The sequence below is a fragment of the Triticum dicoccoides genome, chromosome 5A (assembly GCF_002162155.2).
Source record: "Triticum dicoccoides isolate Atlit2015 ecotype Zavitan chromosome 5A, WEW_v2.0, whole genome shotgun sequence".
Taxonomy (NCBI): domain Eukaryota; kingdom Viridiplantae; phylum Streptophyta; class Magnoliopsida; order Poales; family Poaceae; genus Triticum; species Triticum dicoccoides.
In genome coordinates this window covers 527,901,854-527,911,634 of record NC_041388.1, presented here as the reverse complement: position 1 = coordinate 527,911,634, position 9,781 = coordinate 527,901,854, and positions in this window count along the sequence as shown.

Sequence of the window (9,781 nt, the reverse complement as noted above, 5' to 3'; positions counted from 1 at the left end):
TCACGAACCGGGACTAATGTGAGCATTGGTCCCGGTTCGTGCGGCTAAGGCTTTAGTCCCGGTTCACCTGAGCCCTTTAGTCCCAGTTTGAGACATGAACCGAGACTAAAGGGTGCGATGCCCTTTAGTCCCGGTTTGTGTCTCAAACCGGGACTAAAGATTAGACCTTTAGTCCTGGTTTGAGACACGAACCGGGACTAAAGGGTGCGATGCCCTTTAGTCCCGGTTTGTGTCTCAAACCGGGACTAAAGGTCCCATTTTCAAACTCTACCCCCCGGTGGATCGCCTTTTTGTTTTGAAAAAATCAAAAGAAAATGATAAAAACTTCAAAAAATAAAATCCTTCGAGAGGTAGTTATATTACTACATCTACTAGTTAGGAAAATTTAAAAACTTAAATTTGGACATGTTTTGCAAAAAATATAGGAAAAATGTAAAACGGCTATAACTTTTGCATACGATGTCGGAAAAAACGTATAATATATCAAAATGTTCGGAACGAAAATCTGCATCCGATGGAAACCGCCTACGGCCTGTTTGCAAATTTTTAGAATTCTCAAATTCTAAAAGGAAAAAAAGTTATGCTCAAATTTCAGTTTTTTTTTATTTTTTGTTAAATCTGGTCAAACTATGGTCAAACTACTTATTCAAGAAGTATTAGTGTTACTAAATAATTATTCAAGAATATTAGTGTTACTAAATAATTATTTCAGTTTTTTTGAATTTTGGTCAACTGTGGTCAAACTACTTATTCAAGAAATATTAGTGTTACTAAATAATTATTGATTTTTAGAACAATAGTTTCAAACTCAAACAGTGAAATGTGTGACTTCATGCTCAAGCTAAATTCCTGAGGGTCAGGAAAACAACAAATACAGACTTGGAAACGAGGGTGAATAGAACCCGGAAGTTAAGCGTGCTTAGGCTGGAGTAGTGAGAGGATGGGTGACTGTTCGGGAAGTTAGATGATTTGGAATGATGAGGGGTGATTAGAGATTAAAGGTTAAATTGAGCAGTGATGAGGGGTGATTAGAGATTAGAGGTTAAAATAATTCAGAAATTTGAAATTCAAAAAAAATTCAAAAAAAAATCATAAAATTTCCTTTAGTACCGGTTGGTGTTACCAACCGGGACTAAAGATGGACCTCCAGGCAGCGGCCACGTGGAGGGCCTTTAGTCCCGGTTCAAGTTCGAACCGGGACTAAAGGGGGAGGCTTTAGTACCGACCCTTTAGTCCCGGTTCCAGAACCGGGACTAAAGGCCCTTTTTCTACTAGTGTTGATTGAGGAACATCTTCAGGAATATCTTCAGTAACACCCCTCCTTCTGACCCTGCCACTTGACATAGCTGTTATCACTCTAGGTGGAGGCATGGTAGCTCTGGCTTATGCAACGAACGCAGATTCAGGAAGAGGGCCATGATCCATGACTGGTTGATATGACATCCTCTCCTAATTAAGCAAAGGAAAAAGCATACATTCAGTTCAAGTGATAATGAACAAGATTGAAGCAAAGAAACATAGCAAATTTTGAATATTACAATTTGTTGCAAGAGGTAAACCATGGATCCTGGGGTCTGAGTTGGATCCATGGTTGGGTGTACTATGTGTGGCATTATGTTCTGCATTTACAACAGTTTAGTTGCACATATGACTAAAAGTAATAGCAGAAATGAAAAACTTGGTGCACACTGTAATTTATAGAAATTATGGATGGATCATCAAACTCTTCTTCTGAATCATCTTCCGTAGCTTGAGGTGCCTCTCTGTTAATTTCTTGCCATTTGTTGTGGCCTTTCTTATTGTGATTTGCACCTCCACACACAGAACAATGCATGGTTACACCATGTTTAGTCAGTTTCTTCCCACCTTCCTTGTCTTGCTTCTCTTCTGGATCTTTCTTTCTATTTCTCCTTGGTCTACCCATGACCTTTGTGTACACGGGTGGGTACACCTCTACTCCATCCATCTTTGTCCAATGCTCCTGGTCTCTCATTGGCTTGATGTTTAAACCATAGGCTTTTTGTAAGTTTTTACTGAATAGCATTCATGCACCAGGCTTTCAGGATCTATCCTCTCCTCTCTAGCACAAGCTATAGCATGATGACATGGAATTCCCGAAAGCTCCCATCTTTTGCAATCACAACTCTCATTGTTCAAATCAACTATATAAGAATGGTTCATTGACAACATCTTGAAAACCTTTTGACCTGCCCCTTGAACCATGCAGTGAGCAGCCCATTCAGTAAACTTGTCAAGTTTCTTCTGAATTTTTGGGCACAATCTTCTAGTCCATTTCCTATCAGTGGCCACCTCCTTTTGCTTGTTGTACATCCTTGTTGTGATCTTGTCATTCATTCTATCCAACATTAACTTAATGGGTAGTTCTCTAGCGTCCAAGATCCAACTGTAAGTTGATTGAAAACAAACATGTTAGTACACACATCAGAATTAACTAAGTTACATGTGCTATAACTCAAGTACACCAAGTGCTTACCTATTGAAAACTTCAGACATGTTGTTGAGTAGAATGTCACACTTCGGAAAAGGGTTGAAAATGCTTTAATCCGGGTTCTTGGAGGCCATTTCTCAGCCCATTTGTATGCATCAAAGCTGTCTTGTTTCATCTTTTCCATTGCTCTAGTGTATGCAGGAATATTTGTGGCCCTAGCAATTGCCCACAAGTTATTCTTTAGTTGTTCACCTTTGTGGATCTCGTGAAAATTCTGGTACATATGCCTCACACAAAACCTGTGTTCAGCATCAGGCCATATCTTTGCCACTGCTTTTATCAGACCCTGCAATTTAACACAACACATTGAGCAACATAACACTAGTAGAAAAGGGGGCAAAGGTCCAGGCCGGGTCAACCCATTAGTCCCGATTCAGTCACAAACCGGGACTAATGTGAGCATTGGTCCCGGTTCGTGCGGCTAAGGCATTAGTCCCGGTTCACCTGAGCCCTTTAGTCCCGATTTGTGGCAAGAACCGGGACTAAAGGGTGCGATGCACTTTAGTCCCGTTTTGTGTCTCAAATCGGGACTAAAGATTAGACCTTTAGTCCCGGTTTTAGACACAAACCGGGACTAAAGGGTGCAATGCCCTTTAGTCCGAGTTTGTGTCTCAAACCGGGACTAAAGGTCCCATTTTCAAACTCTACCCCCCTGTGGATCGCCTTTTTTGTTTCGAAAAAATCAAAAGAAAATGATAAAAACTTCAAAAAAAATAAAATCCTTCAAGAGGTAGTTATATTACTACATCTACTAGTTAGGAAAATTTAAAAACTTAAATTTGGACATGTTTTGCAAAAAATGTAGGGAAAATGTAAAACGGCTATAACTTTTGCATATGATGTCGGAAAAAAACGTATAATATATCAAAATGTTCAGAACAAAAATCCGCTTCCGATTTTGACCACCTACGGCTTGTTTGCAAATTTTTAGAATCCTCAAATTCTAAAAGGAAAAAAAGTTATGCTCAAATTTCAGTTTTTTTGAATTTTTGTTAAATCTGGTCAAACTATGGTCAAACTACTTATTCAAGAAGTATTAGTGTTACTAAATAATTATTCAAGAATATTAGTGTTACTAAATAATTATTTCAGTTTTTTTGAATTTTGGTCAACTATGGTCAAACAATGGTCAAACTACTTATTCAATAAATATTAGTGTTACTAAATAATTATTTCGGCTTTTTGAATTTTGGTCAAATCTGGTCAAACTGTGGTCAAACTATGGTCAAACTAGGGTCAAACTGTGGTCAAACTACTTATTCAAGAAATATTAGTGTTACTAAATAATTATTGATTTTTAGAACAATAGTTTCAAACTCAAACAGTGAAATGTGTGACTTCATGCGCAAGCTAAATTCCCGAGGGTTAATAGGATTGACATCTTACTATTGTCAGGAAAACAACAAATGCAGACTTGGAAACAAGGGAGAATAGAACCCGGAAGTTAAGCGTGCTCAGGCTGGAGTAGTGAGAGGATGGGTGACCATTCGGGAAGTTAGATGATTTGGAATGACGAGGGGTGATTAGAGATTAAAGGTTAAATTGAGCAGTGATGAGGGGTGATTAGAGATTAGAGGTTAAAATAATTCAGAAATTTGAAATTCTAAAAAAAATTCAGAAAAATTCAAAAGAAATTCATAAAAGTTCTTTAGTACCGGTTGGTGTTAAAGGTGGACCTCCAGGCAGCGGCCACGTGGAGGGCCTTTAGTCCCGATTCCAGTAAGAACCGGGACTAAAGGGGGAGGCTTTAGTACCGACCCTTTAGTCCCGGTTCCAGAACTGGGACTAAAGGCCCTTATGAACCAGGACTAAAGGCCCTTTTTCTACTAGTGTAATGTCACATATAGATATGACAAAAGCAAGTAAATTTCAGTACAACAAGTCACATATAGATATGAAAGAAGCAAGTTAATTTCACAAAGTAATTTATTGAGATCCTACCTTTGCTTGTCACTCATGATTGTGTATGGAGATGTGTTGCATATGTTGAGGTCATCCTTTAGGCTTGCTAGAAACCACTCCCAGCTGCTAGTTGACTCCACTTCAACAATGCCAAATGCTATAGGGTAGATACAGTCATTTGTGTCAATACCAACAGATGTGAGCAAGTTTCCTTTATATCTGGTCTTTATGTGACATCCATCAATAAAAATTATTGGCCTGCAACCCATAAGCCAACCTCTCTTGCATGCATCCAAAGACCAGTACAATATTGAGAAGTGCTCATGTGTCTCCTTCGTCTTCTCATCTACTATCTCCTTTGTGCATAGGAAAAATTTGCTACCAGGATTGCTTTTCCTTAATTCCTCTCCATAATCCCATAACTGCTTGTATTGATCATCATCATCCCCCCTTATCTCCTTCACTGATGCTCTTCTGGATCTTCCCAGTTTGCTCCTGGTTGGTATGAGGTTGAACTCTGTCTGAACCTTCTCTTCATATTTCTTTAAGGGCATATTCTTATTATCTCTGAACTCATTTTTGTATTTTTTTTGTTAGAAAAGGAGTTGTCAACCCTTTAAGATTCCAGGACTTACTACAAGTGTGCTCATCAAAGAACTTCTTTATGACAAAACTAGAAGTTCTGTTGTCCTTGCTTGCCTGAAGATACCATGGGCAATCACGAGAGCATTGAGCTACAACTCTAGTAGAAGTATTCCTTGTCTTCTTCACTTGAACCCTGTTCCTGATGCTATATGATGTTATAGCATGTCTTAGCTCCTGCACATTTCCAAACACCATGCCAAGTCTAAAAACAGGGGCATTTAAATCTGTTTCTGCATTAAATGCCTTGAAATGGTATTTCAACTTGTCCCTCTCTTCTTTGGACAAGTCAAGGTGGGAATCATCTAGAGCATCCTCTGCTAGCTCTGCTTCATAATCACATGGTGTATCCTTCTCTCTGTGATCATCCACTTCTTTATCTATATTTGTCTCAAACAAATCATCGTCCCCATCCTCCACATCAAAGTCACTATCATAGAAATCCTCATCAGTCTTTGAATCTGATGCTGCTGCATCTACTCCAACTTCTTCCTCCATTTCTTCATCACCACAACCTGAGGATGATCCTTCCCCAATTAACCTCCTTCCCCTCCTATTCTTTGGCACACTTCTTTCCTCATCCTGGATATTTTTCTCTTTTCCATTGCTTTCATTTCCTGGAGTGATGACCTTTGGTGGTTCAGGTGTCTCTCCATGGTCTACAATCAGCAATAAATTCTTGTGCTCTGTGGTTGCTGCTATCATTGCAAGGATGTCTGCATCACACTTTATCTCTCTCAATCCATCACCCAATGTCTTTCCCGGCTGATACCAAAACACATCAAGCATCACACTCACTCTGTCATACCCGAGCTGCTGCAGAAAATCATTGATCCATAAAATGGACCAAGTATCACTATCACAATTGTCAAACCAAGCAACTTCATAATCCATGTATGTGCTATTGCTTTCAGTTCCACAAAAGAAGGCTTTGTGGTGAATCTCAACTGAGAAAAGACCATCAAAAGCACCTGCAATGCAAATAAGAAGTACTTAGTTTACTCTTACTTTAGCTTATAACACACAATTTAGTAAACAAACAAAATTCAGTTAACTCTGAAGCTATTAACTTTAGTTAACAATTAACTTGAGAATTCACTTCATAAAATTTTTGTAGTAAACAACCAACCACACAAATGGTTTCCAGGCAACAAATACACATATATGTCATCCCCTCACACATGGGCACTGATCAAATATTAAACAAAAATACTAGTGTGACAAGATTAACTTTTGTCAAAAAGTGTCCAAAATTCAGTTAAGCCACTGTCGAACATTCAGTTAAGCAACTGTCCAACATTCAGTGTCGTAAATTCAGTTAAGCGTATGCCAATAAAGTTCAGCAATGCTACTGTTGAATTTTCAGTATACCTATACTGACTATTTCTGATAAAATCAAGTCCACCTTCCCCTCACTATTCATTCATAATACTTGTGGCTGTAGCCTACTAATACAACTTGTAGGTACAGAAAACTTGTCTGCTGGTCGTGATCAAACCAAACATGTCGGCAGCAGTACAGAGACAGTACAGACTTCGCTACTGAATCAGACTCGTAATTACTCCTGCTACTCTTCTCATGTTTAAAAGCTTGTTCCTAAAACCCAGCAAATGTGGTTTGCGCTTGTGCGGCAAATAGTTCCTTATGTATGTCATCTAGTCTAAATTGTTTATCGATCACAATTACCAAAAAAGAGGCATCTTACTAACCCATGCATTACCAGCGACAGGCTTGCATTGTCAATCAAGCCACTGACACGGCCGACCTGCCGGCGGCGGCATCGAGCTCGACGGCCAACGCGTTCATCTCATCACAGAAGGAGCAAAGGGGACGATCGGTGCAGCTATGACACGGTCGCCGGCATGGGCCAGGTCAAGGTAGAACTCAGTATCGATGTCGAAGAAGGGCCCCTCACGAGCACCACCTGCCCCTGCAGCTTGCTCCATGGTGCTGCCCCGGCCATCTCCGATCATGACAAGGACAACAATTGCCTGGTTGCAACTTCCTACGGCGGGCTGCATATCACATACGTGGACACAACCACTATCCTGCCATTCTATCCTGCCAGTGCCTGTCGTTCCATGAATTCTTCTAAAACCCTAATGAAAGCAGGGTACAGAGGGGCAAAGGAGGCGAGGCAATTCTCACCGTGTGGAGGGGCTGCATCGACGGGTGCTCGCCGACGAGGCTCCGCCATCCACGCCCGCGATGATCAATGGCGTCGTCACGATCCCCCCAGGCGGCGGCTCCGAACGATTGAACTAGGAGAGTTGAGGAGAAGAGCTCGCGGCATCACGATTGAACTGACCTACGACATGTTAGGATACGAGCGTGAATTCAGGGTTGTGTTGTCCCACCAGCTCAGCGGCTTGTTTGCAAAGATAAGAAAAAACGAAGGGTTTTTTTTTGAAATATTCCAGCCACCCGCACGGCCACACGCCTCTGTCCGCGTTCGAAGTCGCTGTCAATGGGTCCTGCGAACACGCTGGCATCCTAGTCAGCAGCGCGGACGTACGAAAGCGTGATTTGAACCGTATTTGAACCAAAGAGCCAAGTTTTTGTACCAGTTCAGTGTATTTTTCAAGTTTATGCACTAAAGTGAACATTGGTGGCAAGTTGAGACACCACTGGTATAATTACCTCCTTTTATAAAGAAAAGATGTATGAAAGATGAGTATGACGTTAGAGTCCACTTGACTTGTAGAGCTCACTGTTACGGAGCCAACAAGGGCGCTGGGGATGGCCACGTGACAAGTACTTTGCCGAGCCTTGTGTTTAAGCCGAGTGTTTTTGCAGGATATGTCGAGTTCTTTTTGTAAATGTTTTTTTTTCGTGCTTGGCTTACAGGGTACTAAGCCAAGGACCTTGGTAGTTGCCATGTGTTTTTAGAGGGTGCTCGGCTTACACTTTGCTAAGCCGAGTACACAACAAATAACACTCGGCTTATTCGCAAACAACAAATAACACTCGGCTTATTCGCAAACACTTGACAACGTGTGTTTTTTCCATATTGATGGATTCGGTAGTCTACAGTAGCTCCTGCCATTTCCACTCTCTTTCAGAATAATCTTGGCATTGCGCCTGTGCCATATGGTTTTCCCGAGCACTGCAGCCGCATGCTACTTCTTAGGCTTGGAAGGAACGTAGTTGCTTAGGATGCTGAAATTAAATCTAATAGAGATGTGTTGGCTCGTTGTAACTTTATTAGGGAAATATACAGGAGATAAGACGTCCTTAATCAGAGTCCTCTAAAAAAATTACGAGTAGTTGCTTGTTCAATGGAACTAGAGATGATACCCGCGCATCGCAGCGGGAATTGGATGTAGTGATTTCTATGAAATTTGGCGGTATGAAACTTTAGTATTTTGATTAGGTATATGAGAATTGAAAGTCAAGCACATATAATTTAATATATTTCATTATTAAATAATTGTATAAAATTATTTAATATAAATAACATGCATGATGCATGTAAATGTGTGTCTTTTCCCCTGCATAGTGGCATAGTGAGTTGACATAGTTGCATGTCAAGAGAATTAAATTTCGTGAGTCATGCATGATGACATGATGAGTTGACATACTTGCATGTCAAGATAATCGAGTTTCAAATACTATAAACCTGATACTATTGTTTCTTAGGCTATTAATATAATGTGGAGCCAGAGCGATGCCCTGCTTTTCTAAAAGAAGTGGGTGGAAATTGCCAGAGAAAGGCGAAGCAAAACTTCCACATATAAATAATGCAATACAATAAATGAACAGTATTTGGTCTCTCGCTAGCACGCTGCACCTAAATACTCCATCATTCACTGTTATAACATGTTCTAACTTTTTTCTAAATCAAATACATACGCATTTTAGCGTGTTTGTTTACTCATTTTAATTATGTAGAACATACTGAAATACTCAAAACATTTTATAATAGTGAACGAAGGGAGTGCTGTCAAATATATTAAGTCGTGAAGATCATATACATGCTCTCCTGACCACAAGATTTAGGCATGCGTCCCGTCGACCTTGCCCTTCTACCTCCCTGCTCCTCTGTTTGCTGCGATGCTCATTGAGGGAGTCCTGGATTATGGGGTATCCGGACAGCCGGATTATATCCTTTGGCCGGACTGTTGGACTATGAAGATACAAGATTGAAGACTTCGTCCCGTGTCCGGATGGGACTCTACTTGGCGTGGAAGGCAGGCTAGGCAATACAGATATGTATATCTCCTTCTTTGTAACCGACCTTGTGTAACCCTAACCCCCTCCGGTGTCTATATAAACCGAAGGGTTTTAGTCCATAGGACAACATACAATCATACTATAGGCTAGCTTCTAGGGTTTAGCCTCTCTGATCTCATGGTAGATCAACTCTTGTACTACTCATATTATCAAGAATAATCAAGCAGGACGTAGGGTTTTACCTCCATCAATAGGGCCCGAACCTGGGTAAAACATCGTGTCCCCTGCCTCCTGTTACCATCCGCCTTAGACGCACAGTTCGGCACCCCCTACCCGAGATCCGCCAGTTTTGACACCGACATTGGTGCTTTCATCGAGAGTTCCTCTGTGTCGTCACCGTTAGTCTTGATGGCTCCTTCGATCATCGATAGCGATGCGGTCCAGGGTGATATTTTTCTTCCCGGACAGATCTTTGTATTCGGCGGCTTCGCACTGCGGGCCAACTCGCTTGGCCATCTGGAAGAGATCGAGAGTTACGCCCCTGGCCATCAGGTC